Genomic DNA, 12,772 nt, shown 5'->3' on the forward strand with positions numbered 1-12,772 from the left:
GAGAAACATTCATGCAAATTCTTCATTATAATACATGGCGATAATATTTGGTGGCAACAGTTTGAAAAGTGAATCGACGCAAAATGCCGTTTTAAAATTAATAGCCCTTTAGGCTAATAAAAAGAAGTAACCATCTTTTATTTTATTTTGCGTTTCGCAACACAACCAAAAAGATGGAGGCAAACCGAATATGAAATCACTTACCTTGAATATACGATATCATATTTAATTACAATTTGATTTATAAAGTCTTTAATTAAAGAAAGTGGAGGAGGGAAAACTTGTTCAAAAATCTTTACCCAAGGGATTAAAAACTCGCATACATGTACGTATTAAAAGGAGAAGAATCCCTCATAATTAAACTTTAAGAAAAAATTCCGTGTATTATATAAAATTCATAAGAACTTAAATGTACAAGTATATCAACCAATTTCGCAATTGAAAAGTTGATTTTATCTGCTCAATAAATTATTAATTAACACTCGATTTTTATATACGTAAGAATCATTTCAAAATATCTTAACAATCTTAAATGTTCGTTCTGTTTTAGAAAAACTTACCTCTTTCTTTCAAATGAACAATAGTATAAACGTAGTAGGAACCAAATTCTTCAAATAAATTGCAGAAATTGAAAGGAAAAATGCGATTCTGAGCATATATAAAATTTCTGATTTAAAGTTTTTCTGTTTCGACGTTTCATGAAGCAAGTCAGTCTCACAGCTTTTACCATTTTCAGATTCAAGGATTCTTCCCGAAAAGCCATTGGTTCGAATTGCAAATCACGGAACATTTCGGCAACCAGAAATTGTATACGGTTTAGAACATATTCTGCTGGTTATTACACCAGGACAAAAAATTCTACGCTACGATGTTGAACGTACACAACGATCAAGTGATCTCCTTTGTAAAGCCAACTGCAAGTGCAAAGATGCTCTCCATAGAAGAGAACCTGGAGAAGAACGATCCAGGGATAATAAAAGAATTTAGCTTCACAGTGACGAAGTAAGGGTTGTCGTGGAATATTGCCAATATAGTAGTCGTTAATGCGCCACACCATCCGCTTTACGCTGAAGTCTCGTTTGGCGTTGAAGCTATTTTTTGGCAACAAGCGGTTGTCTTAAACCATCCATTTATCTCACAAATTAAAAAGGAATGAATTGTATTTTCAACGCTTAAATTTCCTTTTTTGCTTTTTCATTAAAATTTCATTACTAATACAAAAGCGTGAAAAACATACAAATTCTAAAATATAAAAAACAAGCCCTTCCCCTCCAAAAAAAATCTGAAAGATTTCACATTTTAAATTACGTCCAAAGGGGCGTTTTTTAACGCTTTGTGTGTTACCTTTATTTATTAAATATCATGTTCTTTGCACATAAACCATAAAATTCAGTTCAGTAGCAATGTCGCAAAATAATTTTAAAATGAGCCTATCTTTAGAATTTCCGACACACAGTTCCGCGCCCGCTGGAGATAAAAAGGTGTTTTTCCCGCCCGTAGATTGGTTGCCATTGCTCACTTTTAAATCGCTGAGTTTGCTACCTAAAAATTCGTTAAAGTTTTACAAAATATGAAATCGAACATAAAACAAATTCCAAATTTCAAAACTGGCCTTTCACATGCCCATATTAGTAGGAAGATTACGTCATTCAAAATTTGATGGCTTTATGTACCGTTGTTTTATCACCATGCGAGAAATACATACATTTATGCAGATTTTTCATTATTTAATTTCTTCAAATATAATGCAGGACTCTAACATTGGGTGGCAACAGTTTGAAAAGTGGAACGTTGAAATTTTTAGCCCTTTGGGCTAAAAATTTAAAAGCTATTTCTATTAGCTTGATTCGCACTAAGAGTGTGAAATAAAATAATTATATGACTTCTTGACCACAACACTCAAAAATTGCAGTTGCTTTTAGCTTTATATTTATTCGCTTAACATAAATATACAGATATTAGCAGCAACCACAATTTTTGAGTGTTGTAGTCAAGAAATAATATTATTATCTTATTTCATACTCTTAGTACCAATCAAGCTAATAGAAATAGCTTTTATACAAAACAAAAATTTTTAATATTTTATTTTAAAGTTTTTAGCCTAAAAGGGGGTTAGCCCAGGAGGGCTATTAATTTCGTTTTGGCATTTTCCCGTTGGATACACTATAAACGGCGAATCACTTTTTAAAATGTTGCCACCCTATATTTAAAGAAATTAAATAATGAAGAATCTGCATAAATGGATGTATGATTTTAGCATTGTGATAAAACAACGGTACTTAGAGCCATCGAATTTTGAATAACGTACGTCTCCACCCACATATGGGCATCTGGACGCCCGAAATTTGTTTTATTATCCATTTCATATTTAGCAAAGCATTACGAGTTTTTAATTAACAAATTCAACGATTTCAAAGCGAGCAATGGTAACACTGTGCGGAAAAAAAAATTATCTCCAAGGCGCGAGACTGTGTATCGGAAATTCTAAAGATATGCTCAATTTAAAATTATTTTGCGATTTTGCTGTTCAATGGAATTGTTACCGTGAAAGACCGTAATTGGAGAATGTCGACTTTCACCGGAGAATATCAACATTCACCAAACACGTCGGTGAAAGACCGAATATTTCACTACATTCTTGTATATTCGGACCCTCACCGGTGTATGTCGACAATCACAGATAGGCTCTGGTGAAAGTCGAAAAGAGGTCATAAAGTGCCATAATAGTTTAAGTTGTTGCAATAAATAAGATTTGAATCACATAATTTAGTAAGTTTTTTATGACTGTTATTTTATTTTCTCATTTAGAACGTACTATATAATTAAGTAAGTTTTTGACTTCTATTATTTTCCTTTCTCATTTTGAATGTATTGTGTGTTTTAGGTTCTCATGTTCTTAAGTTCTTATTTCAAGTTTCGAGTGCGTTTATTCGCGACTGAATGACGGAGAAGAAAATATAATATTGTTATATGTTCAACATTCACCATTAGTACGTGGTGAATGTCGACATTGACCGGTGTAAGTCAGAAATAAGAGTATTTGGAAAACATTTCGGACATACACCAAGAGACTATGTGAGTGTTGACATTCACCGATGAAAGTCGACATTCTCCAGATTTCGGTGTTTCACCGTAACAGAATTTTATGGTTTAAGTGCGAAGAACATGATATTTAACAAATAAAGGTAACACACAAAACGTTAAAAAGAAAAAAAGCCGCTTTGGGAATAATATAATATCTGTAAGCTTTCAGGTATTTTTTTCCTATTATTTTTATTATGTTTGCTAAGTACACTTCCATTAGGATTCCCTTAGCATATGCGAATGCAATTTTATTTCCTTTCACTAGGTGAACACATATATTCCCACCATCCATTATCTAGATGTCTTTCAAAAGCTCGTTAATGGTGCTGTACTTGACGCTAACAACAAAAATTGGCTGACAGAACAATTAGATAACGCGATTTCAAAACTTTGAGAACTTATTATTAAGCGGAAACAGAGAAACAAAGACGAAACAATCCTTGAAGCGACAAAACTCTACTCTCAGTGATCATCTCATTCAGCAAAATATTATTTACTTACATATCTGACGTTAGAAACCTTTTTCAACGAAGTAATTCCTGTTTCTACTACACGTAAGACATGACATAATACTGTACACTCAAACCTGCTTTTGTGCGGTCTTTTTTTTTTTTTTTTTTTGTGCGATTTTTTATTTGTCAAATTTTTATTATGGGATTTTTAGTCTAAAGGGGCAATTTGCCCCGAAGGACTATTAATTTCGTTTTCGCATTTTGCATTGAAATAAATGGCGGATCATTTTTTCAAATTGTTGCCACCAAATATTAGAGCCCTGTATTGTATATAAAGAAATTAAATAACGAAGAATCTGCATGAATGTATGTATATGTTTCTTGCATCGTGATAAAGCAACGGTACCTAGAGCGAAAAAAAAAATTGAATAAGGTTATCTTCCATAGAATATGGGCATGTGGAAGCTCTCAATTGAATTTGAAATTTTGTTTTATTATCGATTTCATATTTTGCAACACTTCAATATTAAATGAATTCTGAAAAATTTCATTCATGAAATAGGAGTTTGAATATTTCCGAAAGATGTGGACTGCAAGCCCTAGGGGTCTAGGACGGGCTCTCGGCTGTTCATAATTACACACCTAAATTCCAGTTTCAAGTTTCTTAAGAACAAACATTTAACCAAATAAATAAGATATGCCCTGGGAGTCTAGGACGGGCAAGCCCTGGGAGTCTAGGACGGGCTCTCGGCTGTTCATAATTACAACCTAAATTTCAGTTTCCAGTTTCTTAAGAACAAACTTTTAACCAAATAAATAAGATATGCCCTGGGAGTCTAGGACGGGCTCTCGGCTGTTCATAATTACACATCTAAATTTCAGTTTCCAGTCTCTTATGAACAAACATTTAACCAAATAATTACAACCTAAATAAATTACAACCTAAAATTCATAATTACAACCTAAATTTCAGTTTCAAGTTTCTTAAGAACAAACATTTAACCAAATAAATAAGATATGCCCTGGGAGTCTAGGACGGGCTCTCGGCTGTTCATAATTACACACCTAAATTTCAGTTTCCAGTTTCTTAAGAACAAACATTTAACCAAATAAATAAGATATGCCCTTTGAGTCTAGGACGGGCAAGCCCTGGGAGTCTAGGACGGGCTCTCGGCTGTTCATAATTACAACCTAAATTTCAGTTTCCAGTTTCTTAAGAACAAACTTTTAACCAAATAAATAAGATATGCCCTGGGAGTCTAGGACGGGCTCTCGGCTGTTCATAATTACACATCTAAATTTCAGTTTCCAGTCTCTTATGAACAAACATTTAACCAAATAATTACAACCTAAATAAATTACAACCTAAAATTCATAATTACAACCTAAATTTCAGTTTCAAGTTTCTTAAGAACAAACATTTAACCAAATAAATAAGATATGCCCTGGGAGTCTAGGACGGGCTCTCGGCTGTTCATAATTACACACCTAAATTTCAGTTTCCAGTTTCTTAAGAACAAACATTTAACCAAATAAATAAGATATGCCCTTTGAGTCTAGGACGGGCAAGCCCTGGGAGTCTAGGACGGGCTCTCGGCTGTTCATAATTACACACCTAAATTTCAGTTTCCAGTCTCTTATGAACAAACATTTAACCAAATAATTACAACCTAAATAAATTACAACCTAAATTTCAGTTTCAAGTTTCTTAAGAACAAACATTTAACCAAATAAATAAGATATGCCCTGGGAGTCTAGGACGGGCAAGCCCTGGGAGTCTAGGACGGGCTCTCGGCTGTTCATAATTACACATCTAAATTTCAGTTTCCAGTCTCTTATGAACAAACATTTAACCAAATAATTACAACCTAAATAAATTACAACCTAAAATTCATAATTACAACCTAAATTTCAGTTTCCAGTTTCTTAAGAACAAACATTTAACCAAATAAATAAGATATGCCCTGGGAGTCTAGGACGGGCAAACCCTGGGAGTCTAGGACGGGCTCTCGGCTGTTCATAATTACACACCTAAATTTCAGTTTCCAGTTTAAGAACGAACATTTAACCAAATAAATAAGATATGCCCTTTGAGTCTAGGACGGGCAAGCCCTGGGAGTCTAGAACGGGCTCTCGGCTGTTCATAATTACACACCTAAATTTCAGTTTCCAGTTTCTTAAGAAAAACATTTAACCAAATAAATAAGATATGCCCTTTGAGTCTAGGACGGGCAAGCCCTGGGAGTCTAGGACGGGCTCTCGGCTGTTCATAATTACACACCTAAATTTCAGTTTCCAGTTTCTTAAGAACAAACATTTAACCAAATAAATAAGATATGCCTTGGGAGTCTAGGACGGGCAAGCCCTGGGAGTCTAGGACGGGCTCTCGGCTGTTCATAATTACACTTCTAAATTTCAGTTTCCAGTCTCTTATGAACAAACATTTAACTAAATAAATAAATAAGATATGGACTGTAAGCCCTGAAACTCTAGGACGGGCTCTCGGCTGTTCATAATTACACATCTAAATTTCAGTTTCTAGTCTCTTAGAAACAAACATTTAACCAGATAAATAAATAAATCTTAAAGTTTTCAGATTTTGTATTACGCTCAAAGGGACCTTTTATTACCGTTTGCTGTGTTACTTTTATTTATTAAATGTCATGTTCTTCGCACTTAAACCTTAAAAATCCATTCATTGGCAATAGCATAAAATAATTTAAAAGGATTATTAGAATTTCCGATACACAGTCTCGCGCGCTGGGGATGAAAATATTTTTGTTCATACAACGTTACCATTGCTCGCTTTGAAATCGTTGAGTTTGTTAATCACAAATTCGTTGAAGTTTTACAAAATATGAAATACTCGTATATAATAAAACAAATCCGAAATTTCAAGTTTGGGCTTCCAGATGTCCATATTCGCAGTAGGATTACGCCATTCAAAATTTTTAAAGTCGTCGAGTTTCTTGACCGAAAACTCATAAATGCTTTACAAAAAATAAAATAGATAATAAAAGAAATTCAAAATTCCCATATTCGGGTGCAAACTTGCGTTATCCAAAATTTAATGGCTGTAGGTACCGTTGTTTTATCTCAGTGCGAGAAACATATATGCATTGATGCAGATTCTTCATTATTTAATTTCTTTAAGTAACACAGGGCGATAGTATTTGATGGGAACAATTTGAAAACTGAAACGAACTTTTAATGTTTTCAACGCCAAAATGTCAAAACGCCCTTCTGGGCTAACGCCCTTTGGGCTAAAAACGCCCATGCAATTATTCTGTTCCCCGGAATTTGAAATAAAGCAGATAGAAATAAAAAAAATGTTTTCTGGAGTTGAAAGATAACAGTACAATAGTTCTTACCAATTAAATTTGGAAGAATAAAATAGGGAGATGTCATTATATAACGGAATGATTTGGAAAACGGTTCGTAAACTTAATGATTTTAAAAATCATGGGACGATAAATTAAATAAAGTATTTTTTATGAACGATTTCGAAAATATATGACCAAGGTGTTATTGAAAACTGGTAGTTTCTTTCTCAGTTTGATTTTTGCACAAATAGACCTTATTTCGCTTTCTGATGTAATAACGTCATTGAATTGCTGTAAGTTTGGAAACGTCTACTTTTGAAGACGTTGCTAACACATTTATAAAAAATTTCAAAATTATAAAAAATAATTTTAAACTTCCGCAATAGATCATAGCAACATTTGGAAAACAGCAGCAGCGAGACGTTCAAATACGATTTTAGGTTTACAGTGTCCCATTTGCGCCTTTCATAGGGCTTAGTGTGAATTTTTGAACGTTTCTGTGGTTTCCATCATTGTGTAACGTATATACGAGCCAGTTTTCCTTAAAACGGCGGCCTTCACGAAGGCATCCCTTTCTTTAGGCAGATAGCCCTAGTGTGCTTTGCCGTAAAAACCAAGGCAAAAGCATTTAAGAAATAAACCAAGTATATTATATGGATGTTTGTATTCCTCATACACAAGTACAATCTATTTTAGCACAGTGCGAGAAACGTACATACATTGACGCAGATGCTTCATAATTTAATTTCTTTAAATATAATACAGGGCTGTAATAGTTGATGGCAACAGCTTAAAATGTGATTCACCGTTTGTAGTCAATCGTCGCAAAACGCCAAAACGAAATTAATAGCTCTTACTGGGCAAGTTTCCCAAAGGGGCAAAAAATTTTGTGAAACTGCAAAAAATTTTTTTGCAGTTTCACAGAAAACTGCAGAATTTCTTTTTGTCTGAAGAAGTTCTGACTGCCAAAATCAATAGTTATTCAAAATCTACATCAAACTGAGGTGAATTGTTTGCCTAATTTAAAATAATTATTGACTGAAACAGTTGACTGACACATTAAGAACAGTTGAAAATAATCTAATACGGAACGTAAAACAGAACTGGGATACGACTGATTTTTTTTTTTTTTTTGAGAACAAATGAATGAATAAAATGAAATGAACATCTACCATATTTAGAGTCTTTTTTCAGGTATATTTTCCAATTCATACAAATGTTGCAACGTTTAAAATGATAAAATCCAAATACAAGAGACTTATTCAGACCTTCGTATAAAAAGTGTGTCAACTACATATGTGTCATGAAATCTTGGTCATCAAGTTCAAGGGAACATATACCACATCGTACATTACAATTTCGGCCAATTGTGAATAGCGAAGGTCCCTCCCTGTCCATAACCTTGGCACTGATCTTCCGTCTCTCATTGTGAGTTGTTCTGTTTTTGCACCCTTTGCGGTTCTGATGTGGATTCTTCCACCGTAGAATATGAGCAAAAATTTCACTTCTGCTGCAGTTAAAACAATTTTTACAATTCAAATTATTTTTTCTACGCAAAAACAAGCAATTCGACCAGCGGGCAAAAAGGCAGATTTTTTGGTGCACAAAATTTTATGTTTACTTTATGAACCAAAAGCTTTTGGTTTCACTCGACCCGCAAAAACAGACTGATGACGTAAAAAACTGCATTTTTTTTTTTTTTTTTTTTTTTTTTTTTTTTTTTTTGGTGGACGCTTTGCTGAGTCAATATACGAGATAATTTAATAACTTAAATGATAATTTCAGGATGGATTAAGCACAATTTAATTCGCAATAATAAAAGAAGACGTTACTTTGTTGTTGCGAAGCTTAGTTTCTCTAGATTGGCAACAAATCCACTATTCTGCTAAGTTACAAATATGACTACAAATTAGATTTAGCAGCACTTAAACAACTTTTAAATAGCTGATAATTCTACAACTATAACATGTAGGTTAACTCTAAGGGCATAAAACCCTTAACCGTAAGATAAGAACAACATAATTCAACCATTTTTAAAGCAAAAAATGCAGAATTTACCAACATATATGAATAAAAAAAAAACTGAGCTCTCTGAGCCGAGTAACAGAGTGGGTATATGGATATATATATATATATATATATTTACGTATTTTGGTGTGGACGATTGCAACCAAGAGGGAGGTGCACATCTACGTGTTATAGCAGTCCTATACAGAAAATTTCAACATTCCGAGGCTATTCGTTTTTGAGTTATGCTACATACATACGTGTACGTACGTACAGACGTCACGCAAAAAATCTCTTCCGAATCCATTTTAAATCAATTTTATAATTCGTTTGGGGAAAATGAGTCCTTTATTCCATCCATATGTACAGATGTCACGCAAAAACATCGTTAAATTGCATTCGATAGCGGTCAAAATGGATATTTTCGTTGAAATATGGTACCCGGAATTTTTCGTGATGGCAATACTTCTTTTACTTCGTACAAGGAAGTAAAAAAGGGGTATCGTTTTCAAGTAGTGTATCGTAAGTAATTTTTTCATTTAAAATTTAAACTAAAACTATTAGCATTTATTTATTCGCCATTTTAATTTGCATCCTTCATACAGGTGTCATAGATACATTCAAAGTGACCCTTATAGTTGATTTAACTTTCCTTAAAAAACGTCAGTCCATACTCGAATTAAAAGTTACGCAACGCATCCAAATATTTTTCACATTAGAAAAGTGCTTTCACATTCTCGTGCTGTTTTTAAACACTACATTTTCCCTACACACTTTAAACAATGCACAGAATCATTCAAAATATAGTATAATTTTCAGAGATACACGAAATGACGACGAAATATGAAGCCGACATCGCTTTCTGTATGTTAATTTGCTGATGGCATAATCAGGATATTCTCATTGTTTTGAGGTCAGTTAGCCTTGAAATTTCATCAATGGATTAACCGAGTTCATCATTAATGCAACAACAACATTTGTTGGCTAACTTTCGCACCTTTACGTCCTCCGTTGTCGCCAATTTGGCGTTCTTACATGCATAAAGCTAACTGAATGTAAATTGAACGCACCATTAGGCGTATGTGATATTCATTTAGAACTATTTCTATACCAGAACTGAATACTTCAGAATGAAAATTTATACAAGAAGGAGTAAAACTGAAATAAATAGTAACAAACGCAAAACAAACATTCAAGATATATAGTAAGAACTTTGATGTGACACCACATGACTTCCTTATACGGACTATTAAGTTATACGCACTTTTCCTTGCATTTCATTTAAAGTTATTGGATTGAATGAAATCTACTTAGTCGATTCACGCTATTTGTTTACCATAGCGACAGTCTGGCGCTACGCTCAGTTAACAGCGTTACATTTCATTCATTTTATAACTCAGAATACATAAAATTTATATCATCTGAAGAATTAGCTAATCGTTGCCACATGTTCTATTCAAACATTATAATAAATCTAAAACGATGTATAAAAGAAATTAAGCACACAAAACTAAAAAGAAACAATTTTTCACCGACGATTCAGTATTTCTCATTCAATTAATTCAGTTCTCACTTCGCGACAAGGCAAAAATACATAAAAACTCAAAATAGATAGAAATTTATAAAGTGAATCTTAAGCGCTTATTTCCACCAAAAAAATCCAGAATGGATTAAACATGTTTTAATTCCCAATAATAAAAGAAGGCGTTATCTTTGTTGTTGCGAAGCTTACTTTCTCTAGATTGGCAACAAATCCACTACTCTGCCAAGTTTCAAATGTTAACAAAAATGGCCGCCATGGCAAAAATAATTAGACTTAGCCGCATTTAAACAACTTTTAAATTGTTGATAATTCTACAAATATTGCATGCAGATTTACTAAAGGCATAAAAACCTTAACTGAAAGACAAGAACAATATAATTCAATCATTTTTTAAGCAAAAAATGCTAAATTTACGAACATATACGAATAAAGAGACTGAGCCGAGTAACAGAGTGGATATATACTCGTATATCTATATACATATATTTAAATACCTTTGGTGCGACCTTTTAATACATATATATTTAATATATGTATATATTAAATACCTTTGGTGCAGTGTACATATATTTAAATACGAGGTGCACATCTATATGTTATAGCAGTCCTATATACAAAATTTCAACGTTCTGAGGCTACTCATTTTTGAGTATGCGAGATACGTACGTACGTGCATACAGACGCCACGAACCATTCTCTTGAGAATTCATTTTAATTCAGTTTTATAATTTGGGGGGGGGGAAGAGTCCTTTATTCTGTCCTGAAGTGCAGATGTCACTCAAAAGATTGCATTGCTTTAAATTGCATTGGGTAGAAGTCGAAATGGATATTTTCGTTAAAATATGATACCTAAAATTTTTCGCGATTACAATACTTCGTTTGACTTCGTACAAGGAAGTAAAAACATTGGTAATTTTTCCACTTTCTTTCCAACGGAACTTCCTATTTTTATGATTCCTGAGTTTTTATATCATTATTTTCTAAGCACTTCCTGTAGGATAAAGTTTTCAGTTCTATTTGACTCCCACCATCAGAGTAATGATTCGCATGATTTTGATAAGATAATGATCATGTAATGATCTTTATCTTCGATAGCCAGAACCATATGAAAGTGAATACTGCATTAGATCAAATCGAGTCTACCGCTATTGGGTTTCATTAAATTTCCTGTAACATTTGAACATTTAAGAGTGAAATCATGCATTGCGATAGTTTAGTAAAGGATTAAAACTGAGTAAGTTGCGAACAGTTATAACAAATAAATACAAAAAAAGAATAAAAATAAAGTTTTATTATAATTTTTGTATAAATCCGAAAATAGCAAAAAGGATTAAACGCAATAATCATAAAAATATATTAGTAACAGTAATACCAACATAATAAGGTAAAAAATGACACATCAACCACAAAGTGCTATAAAAGCTATAATACGATTTTTGTATTTAGTTTGCTATTTTTAGTAAAATTGTAATTAAATTGTTTCATTTCCTCCAGCAATGGCACGAATTTTACTACTACTAATTTACATCACTGTAAGACTTTATTTCTTTCTCAGTATTCTTAAACTGATTACCAAAACATTAATAAAATTTTAAGAACAAAATACTAGTAACGAGATATGGGATTTTTAACTCAAAAAAATTGTACAGATATTAGGTATTTTTTGGAAGCAGGGAAGATGAGAAATATGCAATGCCTTCACCGGGAATCGAACCACGGACCTCTGGAATACGCGTCCAGCGTGCAGACCACCACACCACCAAGGCATGCCAAGAAGGGTGTAGAAATACCTTATAAAATATTCCTAAAATCCTATTTTTCCATTTTGGGCGAGAAAAAGAAATGGTGCTATAATGAATTCATATTATAAAGCGCGGTAGAATTATCTGTATTAAATATTTTACGCGAGCAGCTGTTGCTATGAGGGGGGAGGAGTAAAACGATACTGTGAACGAACGCATTAAGCAATGAATCAAGTCACCCAAAAATCATTCACCATTTAAATGTCTTTGATAAGTGTACAAAAGGTTACGGGTCCTGAAGAGATATACGATCCTCTTTTGCGACGGAAAACTATCAGACGCTGTCAATATAAGCCACGTTCTAAGAACGTATTCACAGTTCTCCATTTTGGACTAAATCAAATTCCTTCTTCTTTTCGAACGCCTTTAGACAAGTGGTCGGTGTCCAGCATTGACAATTCACGAAGAATGTGGCCTTGCACTTCTGACATTTGAGCGGCACTTGCGGTCAGGAACCACAAAGAAAAGGGAGGATTTATTCTACACCCCCCCCTCTTAAGCTCGCATCGCTATAAAAATGAACTGTCAGATGTCGACTCTTTTTCAGTTGCCAACCGAAAA

General features: G+C 33.4%; 1 protein-coding gene across 4 annotated transcripts in view; it reads right to left on the reverse strand.

Annotated features, from left to right (window-relative positions):
• Window positions 1–12,772, reverse strand: part of LOC118204512 (solute carrier family 41 member 1-like) — a 272,491-nt gene that overhangs the window by 90,088 nt on the left and 169,631 nt on the right. The window contains exon 1 of one of the 4 annotated variants that reach the window (XM_085812285.1): window positions 561–904. The exons of the other annotated variants lie outside the window; for them this stretch is intronic. The gene's annotated coding sequence lies outside the window, so the exon portion shown is untranslated. Of the gene's footprint in view, window positions 1–560; window positions 905–12,772 lie in introns of those variants that run through there. 4 annotated transcript variants of the gene reach the window in all.

This window comes from Stegodyphus dumicola, chromosome 1 (assembly GCF_044657685.1).
Source record: "Stegodyphus dumicola isolate Sdum_Otavi_A_Nest chromosome 1, ASM4465768v1".
In the NCBI taxonomy this organism is placed as follows: Eukaryota; Metazoa; Arthropoda; class Arachnida; order Araneae; family Eresidae; genus Stegodyphus; species Stegodyphus dumicola.